This window comes from Seriola dumerili, unplaced genomic scaffold, assembly GCF_002260705.1.
Source record: "Seriola dumerili isolate Sdu_G_001 unplaced genomic scaffold, Sdu_1.0 BDQW01001206.1, whole genome shotgun sequence".
NCBI classification, from domain to species: Eukaryota; Metazoa; Chordata; class Actinopteri; order Carangiformes; family Carangidae; genus Seriola; species Seriola dumerili.
This window is the reverse complement of record NW_019175461.1, coordinates 55,496-68,062: the sequence shown is the minus strand read 5'-3', so window position 1 is coordinate 68,062 and position 12,567 is coordinate 55,496. Positions and strand designations below refer to the sequence as shown.

General features: G+C 44.8%; 9 non-coding genes across 9 annotated transcripts; 4 read left to right on the top strand and 5 right to left on the bottom strand.

Annotated features, from left to right (window-relative positions):
* Window positions 1–321: 321 nt before the first annotated feature.
* On the bottom strand, window positions 322–394 carry trnaa-agc. The gene has a single exon. It is a non-coding gene; the product is annotated as a tRNA-Ala (tRNA).
* Window positions 395–904: 510 nt separating this feature from the next.
* trnaa-agc lies at window positions 905–977 on the bottom strand. The gene has a single exon. It is a non-coding gene; the product is annotated as a tRNA-Ala (tRNA).
* Window positions 978–1,231: 254 nt separating this feature from the next.
* On the top strand, window positions 1,232–1,313 carry trnas-gcu. Its single transcript has one exon. It is a non-coding gene; the product is annotated as a tRNA-Ser (tRNA).
* Window positions 1,314–5,537: 4,224 nt separating this feature from the next.
* Window positions 5,538–5,610, bottom strand: trnaa-agc. Its single transcript has one exon. It is a non-coding gene; the product is annotated as a tRNA-Ala (tRNA).
* A 1,924-nt stretch (window positions 5,611–7,534) lies between these two features.
* Window positions 7,535–7,607, top strand: trnaa-agc. The gene has a single exon. It is a non-coding gene; the product is annotated as a tRNA-Ala (tRNA).
* Window positions 7,608–8,117: 510 nt separating this feature from the next.
* Window positions 8,118–8,190, top strand: trnaa-agc. The gene has a single exon. It is a non-coding gene; the product is annotated as a tRNA-Ala (tRNA).
* A 1,011-nt stretch (window positions 8,191–9,201) lies between these two features.
* On the bottom strand, window positions 9,202–9,274 carry trnaa-agc. The gene has a single exon. It is a non-coding gene; the product is annotated as a tRNA-Ala (tRNA).
* A 1,459-nt stretch (window positions 9,275–10,733) lies between these two features.
* On the top strand, window positions 10,734–10,815 carry trnas-gcu. The gene has a single exon. It is a non-coding gene; the product is annotated as a tRNA-Ser (tRNA).
* Window positions 10,816–11,190: 375 nt separating this feature from the next.
* trnaa-agc lies at window positions 11,191–11,263 on the bottom strand. The gene has a single exon. It is a non-coding gene; the product is annotated as a tRNA-Ala (tRNA).
* Between the last annotated feature and the right edge of the window lie 1,304 nt (window positions 11,264–12,567).

Sequence of the window (12,567 nt, the reverse complement as noted above, 5' to 3'; positions counted from 1 at the left end):
GTGAGGTTTGGTGGAGAGGCTTCAAAAGGCAGTGAGATGTGTGATAAAATACTGAGTCTGACTTTTAGAGCCCACTGTACACCTGTGGTAAATCTGTGTCCCTGTTCAGAGTGGGAACATTCCTGATGAACACTGTATTTCTACTGGATAACAACAAGCTTTTAAACACATAAAGCTGTTCCTCCAACAGGACTTCCTGGATCATATTTCATAGTGTCACTGGTTGATGAAACAACCCTGAACGCAGGGCAGACGTCTGTGTGAATGCCGTCAGGATGAATGTCGCTGCTCTGCATCAGAGAGGAAAGGGTTAAAAGTCTGTGGAGAATGCGGGCATCGATCCCGCTACCTCTCGCATGCTAAGCGAGCGCTCTACCATTTGAGCTAATTCCCCTGAGTGAGTCACTTCCTGTCCTGGGCTTCTGTCCGCCCCCTCCTTTATTTTCAGCAACTGAGGGAAAACTTTAATCTTTCAAATCATAGTTTATTCAGATACTTCCAGGTTAGACATTGGATTCATTACAGCTCTGCAGATTTTCTCACCAGAATCCTGGTTTGAAAATATTGTTATTAGTGAAACTTCAACAAAAGGCTTGATATCTTCTATTTATGTTATTTTAAAAAGTAACGGTCTACGATAAGATGGGACACGTTGATACAAGACACTCACAAACTTTACATCAGTGTGTAAAGTAGTAACAGGAGTTACTCACCAGAAAGGTGCTGCTGCTGTTTGGTCAGATCTCTTTTTTCTCCTTTAATGCTTCATTATAAATGAGTTTAAAACACTGAAGCAAAGGATTTTTAAAGCTCTTACAGTGTCTTCATCGTGGTTCTCCAGTCTGTATGAGTCAGAGTCTTCACTCACATCAGACAGTGCAGAGAGGAAAGGGTTAAAAGTCTGTGGAGAATGCGGGCATCGATCCCGCTACCTCTCGCATGCTAAGCGAGCGCTCTACCATTTGAGCTAATTCCCCTGTGACCTGCTGCAGGTCAGTCTTCATGTCTGCCTCTGCTCCTCTGTCACTGTTTGAGCAGCAGATTTTGAAACAGTGTGTTTGCTGTCAAACATCAAACTACAACATTAAAACTCACACAGACAAAGATCAATGTTGAATGTTTCCATTAGTTTTGATGGAGCTGCTTCCCCACTGATCTCAGTCTGTGTCTGCAGCTGCTCCTACAGTTCCTCTGTGCAATGAATTGTGGGACAACACTCCTAACACCAGCGGACGAGGTGGCCGAGTGGTTAAGGCGATGGACTGCTAATCCATTGTGCTCTGCACGCGTGGGTTCGAATCCCATCCTCGTCGAGGGAACTGATTTTGACATCAAGTTCATCAGCTTCAGTTTCCCTGTTGGTGCTAAAATCACGAGCACAGACATGGTCAGGAGGAACGCCCGGGCAGGACGGATGTGAAGTGTTGTAGATTCGTCACCAGGTGATTTCGTGAAGATGAAGTCGGTAAAAGTCAGAAAAAAATTCTGAGAAGAAGAAGCTGAGTTGGCAACAGCCTGTGAACGCCCCTCATGGCAGAAACTGTTCACACCAAATCATTTTCATCAAGAGCAACGGCCAATGAGGAAACTCCACCACTCAGCCGGCTGACCAATGGTGTATGTTCATCACTCAGTCAGAGACATTTGTGTTTCTACAGCTGACCTCAGACACAGTCCTAAAACAATCCACTTATGAATCAACTTTATCTTTTATTTTAAAAGAGAAACAGCTGTCTGTGTTTCCAGGTCGGCGCCATTAAGGCCCATGGTTGAACCTGTTTACTGACCCCTGATATAAAGGGTCTGAAACTTATTTCAGCTGTTCATCTGTGTTGTGCTTCATTTTATTTCATTAGGTTAAAGACAAATCTGGTCTTTTGAGCTCACTAGGCTTCTAGTCCATTGCCTTGTTCATACTGAGTACTTGCTCCTTGTTAGTATATTATTGTTTCTCTGACAGAATATTTACCTGCTTTCAGGTGTTTATGTACTTTATACATTTGTTTTATTTGCTTTTATCTATTTGAATTGTCCTCTGTACAGCACTTTGATCAGCTCAAGCTGTCTCTCAAAATAAAGTTGACTTGACATTTTCTATCGTACATGAGATGAGGCATGAAGATGTTTTAACTCTGTTGACATAATCTATTCTGAACTTCCTTGTTGTTCTGTCATTATTGTAAACTGTATGTAGTTTGAAGTCCACATCCTCCAACAGCACCTGCTGGATTTAAACCAGTCAAATACAACATTTTAATTTATAGAACAAACTGTGTCGGAGGCAGAAAGAAACCTGGACACATGAAACCAGAACATGTGACTGAACAGACGGACTACAGGGAAAAGAGAGAGACGAGGGCATAGAAAACAATGGCATGTTATTTTAAATAGTAGCAGTTGAGTACAGAAGTAGTACTGTAGTAGTACTGTAGTAGTACTGTAGTAGTGCTGTAGTAGTGCTGTAGAAGTACTTTAGAAGTACTGTATAGGACTGTAGTAGTGTTACCTGTACTTGTCCTCATCCAGATCATCTGGTCCACTCTGAACGTCCTGAGGATCCAACATGGCCGCTGTAAACCGGTCCAGCTGAAGTCTGGTCTGGTCTAGATGGTCCCTGGTTTCTTTATACTGGGTCCTGTTCTGGTCCAGCTGGGCTTGAAGTCTGTGGGTGATCTGCTGCAGTGATGATTTCTCATCCTACACACGCGCACACACACACACACACACACACACACACACACACACACACACACACACACACACACACCAGAATAAAGACCTGACTGACTGACGGTCGTTTGTAGAGAATAACGAGTCAACGTGGACGTGAGGTTTGGTTCTTTTAGGTTTTAGTTTGAGAAGATTTGTTCAGTGTTTCTGACTCAGATAAATCAAAACAAACACTCAGGTGTTATAAACTCAGGTGTGTGCAGCAGCTCCAGGTGTGTTCACTGACCTGCAGTGTGTCGATGGTCGCCTGTAACTGACACTCTCTGATCTCTCTGCTCTGTTTCTCTTTGTCTACAGCTGCCAGCAGAGCACCCCGCTCGAGCTGCACACACACACACACACACACACACACACACACACACACACACACACACACAGTAAACACCTTCAAAAGGTGACATTCAAAATAAACAGCGTTGATTGTGAAGAATTGTTATATGATGTTTAAGTGTTACCTGTCCCAGTGTGACCTGTCTAGCTAGCTCCTCCCTCAGCTGCTGTAGCTCCACCTCCAGCTCCTCCTGCTGTCTGCTGCTCTCTACCTGTCTGTCTCTCAGAGCGTGAGCCTCCGTCCTCAGCACAGACAGCTCCTCCTGCTGGACCGACATGTCCTGCAGACAGACAGAGAGACACTTAGACATTGAGTCACATTTAGGAGTACACGCTTCCAAATATCACGTTGTCTTCAGAGCGTCTTCACTCCTCGACCATCTGAGATAGAGACGTGACGCTTGTTTCTACTTAAACTACAGAATCAGATCTTTCCATCAAGCTCCTGTTCGTCCGTGTGAGTCTCTGACTTCCATCCATACTCAGACATTAAAAGTTAGGAAACACTGGAGTAGTATTGTAGAGACAGAAACAGACAGAAGGATGACATCAGTCACAGAATAGAGATATTTCTTATAAATAAACTCATGATCAGATAAAGACAGAAACTTCAATCCCAACACATGTGTAACTGTCTGTGCGGAAGTTTTCCTTCTTTATTCTGGTTTACAGCTTTTATCTGTAAAGTAAGGAAAGATTCAAGGTGTGGTTTTAGTTTCTTCTTGTGTCACGGGCTGTTAACCTCCAGTCTACTGAGTCTTTACTGAGAGACATATATAATCAGCTGAGGTTGAGCTGATTCTGGATCTGTGCAGCAAAAACCATTTCATTAGGAAAAACACAAAGGAATGAACAAGTGAAACAGTCTCATGGTGGCGTCAGAGGGTTAACACACTGAACACACTGACCTGTGTGTGTGTCTTGGCTGTGTCCTCCAGCTGTCTGCAGTGTCTCTGACTGTCCTCCAGGTGGAGCTGCAGACTCTGGTTCTCAGCCTGCAGACTGTCAACCTGCTGCTGAGATCGACGAGCCTGAAACACACACACGCACGCACGCACACACGCACGCACACACACACACACACACACACAAACCTGGATCTCAACCTACATTCGTGACGGTTCAGAAAGAGACGGTACACCACAATAAAGAGAGGGTGTTTCTCTCTGGTTTCACCTGTAGCTCCTCCCACCTGTGATGTCACAGTGTACTGACACACCCTGGAGTACGCTTTGACATCACTGCAGCACTGAGGAGTTACACCACCGGGGGGCAGTGAAACAAGATGGTGTTACGTGTGTGTGTGTGTGTCTGTGTGTCTGTGTGGGTGTGTGTGTGTGTGTGTGTGTGTGTGTGTGTGTGTGTGTGTGTGTGTGTGTGTGTGTGTGTGTGTGTGTGTGTGTGTGGGTGTGTGTGTGTGTGTGTGTGTGTGTGTGTGTGTGTGTCTGTGTGTGTGTGTGGGTGTGTGTGTGTGTGTGTGTGTGTGGGTGTGTGTCTACCTGCTCTCTGAGTCCTCTCAGATACTCCTGAAGTCCAGAGATGATTCCCTCCAAATCCCTCTGAAGAACTTCATTCGCCAAAATCTGACCTGGAGGAGGAGGAGGGGCGAGGGGCGAGGGGCGAGGGGGAGTCAGAGACAGAAAGGTAACTCCAACCGTTTTTTATGTGCGAATAAATAAAATAAAAATAAAAATAAACACATGTAATAATCATAATAATAAGATCAGTGTGTGTGACGCGGCGTACTCCACATCCTACTCTGACAGCCAATCAAAGGGCTCCAGTCTGATAGAGGCTCTGTGATTGGTCGGCGGTCTCCTCACCGTCAGTCAGCTGTTGCTCCAGCTCTTTGATCTCCTGCGTCTCCATGGCGATGCGTGACAGCATGTCGTCGAGGCGACCCTCCAGCTCGCTCTGCCTCCTGCTCATCCTGTCCAACAGCTGTCGGCAGCCAGACAACAGAGCGGTCACATGGGCCTGAGAGGGAGACGACAGCCAATCAGAACAGACGCATCAAACCCTGCCGTCCTATTGGTCACATTAGAATAATTTGAGTTCCAGAGTGTATGTTAGACATAACCTGCTGTTTACCAGGCAGCGAGGCTCTAATGAAGAGATACTACCCAGGTGCATTGTGTGAAATGTAGGATCCAGTGTCCTGGGGCTTAAAGTCAAAATATCTCGACCTCTGCTGCTCAGATTTGAACCGTTCTGGTGATGCACAACCTGAAAACAAAATGGCCGCCGCTCTGACTGTCGCTGGTGCGGCGGAATAACAGAAGAACAAACGGAGCCAGTCACCAGAAAGGTACAGGCACTGTTTGGTCAGATAAGCTCTTTTGGGATCTCGAGTTTAATCTTGAGTTTACAACAAGGAAGGAGATGTATTTACTTCATGTGAGGACCAAACTGTGTTTCACCACCTCTTAGCGTCTTCACCGCCGCCACAGTGCAGAGAGTAAAGGGTTAAAAGGCTGTGGAGAATGCGGGCATCGATCCCGCTACCTCTCGCATGCTAAGCGAGCGCTCTACCATTTGAGCTAATTCCCCTCTGTTGCAACTCCTCCCCCTTTGAGCTGTGGCGCTCTCCACACCTTCCTGGATGTTTCTACTGCTGCTTCACAGTCTTACTGTTTACAATATCAATATTTTTCAAATATTTGTTTTTATTTATAAGATACATTAAATCAAAGGGAAAATTCCCGATATTTCTCACTTGCAGATTTTCAATAAGATTAATCAAATGATTTTCCATGTATTAATGTTGACGTGTTATTACTGTCACTCATGGAGTTAAACTCATTCTCACATTGTCTGCTCTTATTTTGATGTTATTGTCGTTATTGCTGTTAATTTAATTTTATTATATATATTTTGAATCTATTAGTTTCTCATCTCGTCATCTCGTTATTTTCTTGTTGTTCATTTTGTATTTTCACAATTATGTGATATTTCAACATCACTACCTCTACATGCTCTGTATGATTTTTGTTTTCTTTGTCATTTTCTGTGTATTTTAAATAAAACTAAACTACAGTCCCACAGAGAAACCACACACTGCAATTAATACGTATTTGTTTGTGTGTTTTCTCTGTTCTTCCTGCGGCTGTTTGACTCAACACTTTCTGTTAAACTCTGAACAGCAACACCATTAAAAACCAACTGGATTTAATCTGCTCTATAAAACATCCAGACGGTCGCACACACCTGGTCACACCTGTATTAACATGAGTCTTCAGTGATCTGATCACAAGTGGTCAGCTCCGAGTTCATCAGTTCACACCTGGATTTAAAATGATCTCACTTCCTGATTTATCTGCAAATAAACAGGTAAGTGTTGTTTTTAGATCAGACAGACGGGTTGTCAATGTGCTTGTGTGAGAGAGAGAGAGAGAGAGATACTTAGAGCTGAGCAACTGTGATCAGATCACCTGAGACTAATATTAATACCAGGTCTGAACAGGACCTCAGTTATGAACGGTCCAGGTCTCAGGTGGTCTGGACCGGTCTGTCTACTGTTCCCAGAGTCCAAACTAAAACCTGGAGAAGCAGCATTCAGTTTCCATGCTCCTCTCATGTGAACAGACTCCCAGAACCTGCAGCTCTCAGCTTGTTTCAGTCAGGACTGAACACTTCTGTGTTTTACTACATTACATGTCTCACACTGTCACCCTCCTGTTTTATGTCTTATTTTGATTCTACTCTTGAAATGCTTCTTTCACACTGTGTTTATGTGAAGCACTTTGAGTTCTTCACTGTAAATGATCTGGTGACTTTTTCAATGTGAACTCACTTCAAACATAAAAACCTTCTTTAAATCTCAGTCCTTTAAGACGGTGTTTGTTGTACTCACAGCAGAGTCTCAGTAGAGTCTAACAGTCCTCCACCCCAGGGACCACCGGGGCTGCTGGGTAACATCCTGCATGTCCTCCTCCTCCTCCTCTGTCTGTCTTCTGTCTCTCACCTCCTCCTCTCTGCTCTAACAAACACTTCACTTCTTCATGTCTCTGTTTTCCTCTCTTCTTCTTCTGTCTCGTCTCTCCGGTACAAACTTCTCTTCCTCTCGCTCTCTCTCTGTGTCTTTGAATCAACACAAGAAATCTTTCTCTCAGCCAATCAGAGTGTCCGCTGCAGAGTGGCAGGGCAGCCTTTGTCCAATGGGAGTGACTTAACACTGTGAAAGCCCTGCCCTGCAGAGGAGGGGGTGTCCTGGGGGGAGGGGTCAGAGGCTCTTAAAGAGACGACAACCTGTTGCTGCTGTTGTTTCTGCTCCGAACACAGATTCACCACAGTGGATCATCTCACTGCCTTTTGAAGCCTCTCCACCAAACCTCACTGATTTTCTACAGAGCTGGAAAACCAGAGTTAAAAGACAAAACTCTCTTTCTGCTGCTCTGAGCTGCAAACTTTTCTTTGTGCTGTGAGCAACATGGAGGGGGCGGAGAGAAGCCCAGAACAGGAAGTGACTCACACAGGGGAATTAGCTCAAATGGTAGAGCGCTCGCTTAGCATGCGAGAGGTAGCGGGATCGATGCCCGCATTCTCCACAGACTTTTAACCCTTTACTGTCTGCACTGTCTGATGTGAGTGAAGACTCTGACTCATACAGACTGGAGAACCACGATGAAGACACTGTAAGAGCTTTAAAAATCCTTTGCTTCAGTGTTTTAAACTCATTTATAATGAAGCATTAAAGGAGAAAAAAGAGATCTGACCAAACAGCAGCAGCACCTTTCTGGTGAGTAACTCCTGTTACTACTTTACACACTGATGTAAAGTTTGTGAGTGTCTTGTATCAACGTGTCCCATCTTATCGTAGACCGTTACTTTTTAAAATAACATAAATAGAAGATATCAAGCCTTTTGTTGAAGTTTCACTAATAACAATATTTTCAAACCAGGATTCTGGTGAGAAAATCTGCAGAGCTGTAATGAATCCAATGTCTAACCTGGAAGTATCTGAATAAACTATGATTTGAAAGATTAAAGTTTTCCCTCAGTTGCTGAAAATAAAGGAGGGGGCGGACAGAAGCCCAGGACAGGAAGTGACTCACTCAGGGGAATTAGCTCAAATGGTAGAGCGCTCGCTTAGCATGCGAGAGGTAGCGGGATCGATGCCCGCATTCTCCACAGCTTTTAACCCTTTACTCTCTGATGCAGAGCAGCGACATTCATCCTGACGGCATTCACACAGACGTCTGCCCTGCGTTCAGGGTTGTTTCATCAACCAGTGACACTATGAAATATGATCAGGAAGTCCTGTTGGAGGAACAGCTTTATGTTGTTTAAAAGCTTGTTGTTATCCAGTAGAAATACAGTGTTTCATCAGGAAATGTTCCCACTCTGACAGGGACACAGATTTACCACAGGTGTACCAGTGGGCTCTAAAAGTCAGACTCAGTATTTTATCACACATCTCACTGCCTTTTGAAGCCTCTCCACAAACCTCACTGAATTTTCTACAGAGCTGGAAAACCAGAGTTAAAGACAAAACTCTCTTTCTGCTGTTTTCTCTGAGCTGCAACTTTTCTTCTGTGGCTGTGAGCAACATGGAGGGGGCGGAGAGAAGCCCAGAACGGAAAGTGACTCACACAGGGGAATAGCTTCAAATGGTAGAGCGCTCGCTAGCATGCGAGAGGTAGCGGATCGATGCCGCATTCTCCACAGCCTTTTAACCTTACTGTCTGCACTGTCTGATGTGAGGGAAGACACCAGTGTGACACTGAAATATGATCAGGACGTCTGGTTGGAGGGACAGCTGTGTGTGTGTAACAGTGTTCTGACTCAACAATGTAAAGTGCAGCTGACGACCTGTCACTGCAGAGATTCAGCCATTCTCTCTCTCACCACTGCTACGTCTGGAGGGCTGTTTCTTCAATGTGCAACAGAAAAGACTGATCAGATGTGTGGAGAGAGGATGAGGAGGCTGCAACCTTCCTCACATTAACACATGAAACAAACACAGCTGTCAGATCTCCGTCTTGTTTTCCATTTTTAATGAGCAGTCTCCTTTAACTCCTGCCTGAACCCGTCCAGCTGCACTCTCTCTACATATTTCAGTTAGTATTGTTGTTCACCTGCCACTGTTAGATTCTTTGCTCTCACATCAGACAGTGCAGGAGGAAAGGGTTAAAAGTCTGGTGGAGAATGCGGGCATCGATCCCGCTACCTCTCGCATGCTAAGCGAGCGCTCTACCATTTGAGCTAATTCCCCTGTGTGAGTCACTGCCTGTTCTGGGCTTGTCTCCGCCCCCTCCATGTTGCTCACAGCACAAAGAAAAGTTTGCAGCTCAGAGCAGCAGAAAGAGAGTTTTGTCTTTTACTTTCTTTTGTTTTACAGATTTTCATATTAATATTTCAATGTGTATATTTTATACAGATGGAAATGATCTTTTAGCCGTGTCTGGTGAATTACATGTATTGTGTATTGTCCTTGATCAGTACATAAATAAATCAGATGTGTAAGACAGTGCGTGTAAACATTGTTATTACACTCACATGTTGTGGGTCTGATGTGTCCAGTGTCAGCAGCTGTGTCTCCAGCTCTTCTGTCTCTCTCTCTGTCCTCCTGCTCTCCTCCGTCTGTCTGTCCATCTGTCTTCCCGTCTCATCAGCTTCGTCTCTCAGCTGCTCCAGGACAGACAATTTACTGAGGAGAAGACACAGCGCCTCCTGCTGGAAACACACACACACACAGACACACACACACACACACACACACACACACACACACACAGACAGACACAGACAGACACACAGACACACACACACACACACACACACACACACACACACAGACACACACACAGACACACACACACACAGACACACACACACACACGCTGCTTTCACTCATGTGCTGCAGGATGTCCAAAGATTTTAAACGGGCCACAGCTTGTCTCTGGAAATATCCTGAACGTGGCTCATTATTGGTTAATGAAGTAAGTTCACTTTGTGTTTTTCCTGTTCACCTGGAACTATTATTTCATAAACAGACTGTAAACAGGCAACAGAACTTGCTGCCAGCCACAGCAAAGAAGCGCAAAGTCAACAAAGGAAAGTTAGAGACATTAGAGACTGAGCTCACTTCACACCAGAGACTGTCCTGCAGGGAACAGGTGGAGAAAGTGAGACACCTTGAAGTTAGCTTAGCCTCCCAGCAGCAGCTTTTCACACCACGAGTGCCAGCTACTTTCACATCATCAGATCTGGCCCCTATTCAAAAAGGTTTGGACACCCCTGGACTAGACATGAAACAGCCTGTTATCTCCTTAGTGCACAGTCTGTGTAACGTCTGATTGAGCCCGTGTGTGAACAGAGCAGGTCAACGTCACAGCCAGAGAGAAAACGGTTCACGTTCATGCACAAATGAACAGTTTTACTATTGTGTGTTTGTTACATGTATATTAGGGTTCAGGGTCAATATCATTATGCATATTAGGTCTGTATGTATTACAGTGTGTGTGTTACCTGTCTGTGTGTTTTGGTTTCCTCGGCCTTCATGTGTTCTGCTCCCGGCTGCGGCGCTGCTTGGTGGGTGACCTGCAGGAGTTCAGCCTCAGCTGCACACAGCAACACAACAACACTACACTGTTCAAGCATGAAAACCTCCTGAGACGCTCCTGGGTTTGATACCCACAACTGCTTTTTCCTTTACACTGGCCCGACAGGAGGACGAGGTGGCCGAGTGGTTAAGGCGATGGACTGCTAATCCATTGTGCTCTGCACGCGTGGGTTCGAATCCCATCCTCGTCGGGATGAAGTTTACTTTAGTCTTCCATCTCAACAAAATCAGTTTCTATCCCTAACGCTCTTTCTTCATTGATACTGTCACATGAACTTGGAAAAAACCTGGTAGAGCGCTCGCTTAGCATGTGAGAGGAAGTGAGAGGAAGTGAGATCTCAGGGGCAAACGATTCCGACGGCTCTCAATTCCTGTCTCTTCCCATTATTATTGGAACAATAAGCTCAGTTCGTTCAAAATGCTCTCTACATGTGAAAACAACGTGTGTCTAGTGCTACGTTTGCAGATCGTTGAGTTTAAGGACTTTACTTAATTTTCCTCTTTTCAGTTGACAAACATCTGGTTGAGGAAAGTTAAACACTGCTGAAGAAAGGGTCAAAAGTCTGTGGAGAATGTGGGCATCGATCCCACTACCTCTCGCATGCTAAGCGAGCGCTCTACCATTTGAGCTAATTCCCCCACACTGGTGGCAGGAGTGCAGCTCCTCCTGTGGCCTCCTCCTTCTGTTTCAGTCAGCAGAGTCATGTGTCTGGAGGAGATATTAATTTGGGCGCAGAGAGATTCTGCTGAAATCATTCATATCGATTTGGGAGGTAACTAACAACACACTCATTATCACAGCATGTGAAACGACTCCTCATATGTGTGTGTTTAGTTCTTCCATTCAGGTTTTTGTCTCCAGGAGTGTGAAATGTGTTCAGGACGCTGTGACCTGAATAAACACTGTATTATTTATGAATGCTGTGATAATTCAACAGTCAGTGTGTTCTTCTCCTGTGATCACTAATACAGCATGATTTGGTCTCTGGTCTGATTCTGCAGTAAAGATGCTGACATGTACTTTCAATGTGTTTTTACAGTTTATGAGACTTGTGGTATTTTTATTTCTCCATCATTTCAGCAGTGTCCTCATCAGCATCAACCCTAACCCAGACTTTTTCTGTAAAACACATGTTGATCCATCGTGCTCTGCATGTGTAGGTTTGAATCTCATCCTCGTTCTAGTAAAGTGGCAACGAAAACTAACACCTGAAAACACACACATACCTGAGCAGTCACTACACTGAGCATGTGCGAGCCGGTGGAAACAGGAAGTAGATTGTCTCCTCAGCAAAGACAGTTGTAGCATTAAAACAGAGAATGTAAGTGAACAACAGCTGCAAAGACAACAAGGTCAGTAACACTGTAGTCCAGGCTGATGACAGCCAATCAGGAGAGACCGTGAGAGTTTTCAAAATAAAATGGGTCCAGTAGAGTTTCTCTGTTTTAGAGACTGAAAACTGGACGGGAGGAGGAAACGTAGGAAAAGAAGAGTTTTAAATGGAAAACGTAGCAGTGTGAACGTAGCCTGCATGTATACATACTCTATTTTATCTGATTCTTGCAAAGTAACTGAGCATCCTTTACTCTGTGTCTCAGTGGCAGATAAAGAACCTTGATCCAAATGCCACAAAATCAACGGGTCAATATCCAAAAATCTTAAAAGGGGTTAAAAGCCTCCAGAAGAACTGTGGCATGCTACACAAGCACCCCACCATCTGAGTGAACCCCCCTGTGAACACTGGAGGACTCAGTAAAATGACTCCTCTCTCCTCCCAGAGAACACACCTGCAGCAGCCGGTTGGTGCCTCACCTGACGTCAGGTCTCTGATGTGTGTGAAAATTAAACTTTCCACAGAAATATTTTCTCACATCACTGACAACAATCTTTCCGTGTTTACCTGTGTTCTGCTGTCTCCTGCTGTCTTCCAGCAGCAGGTGCG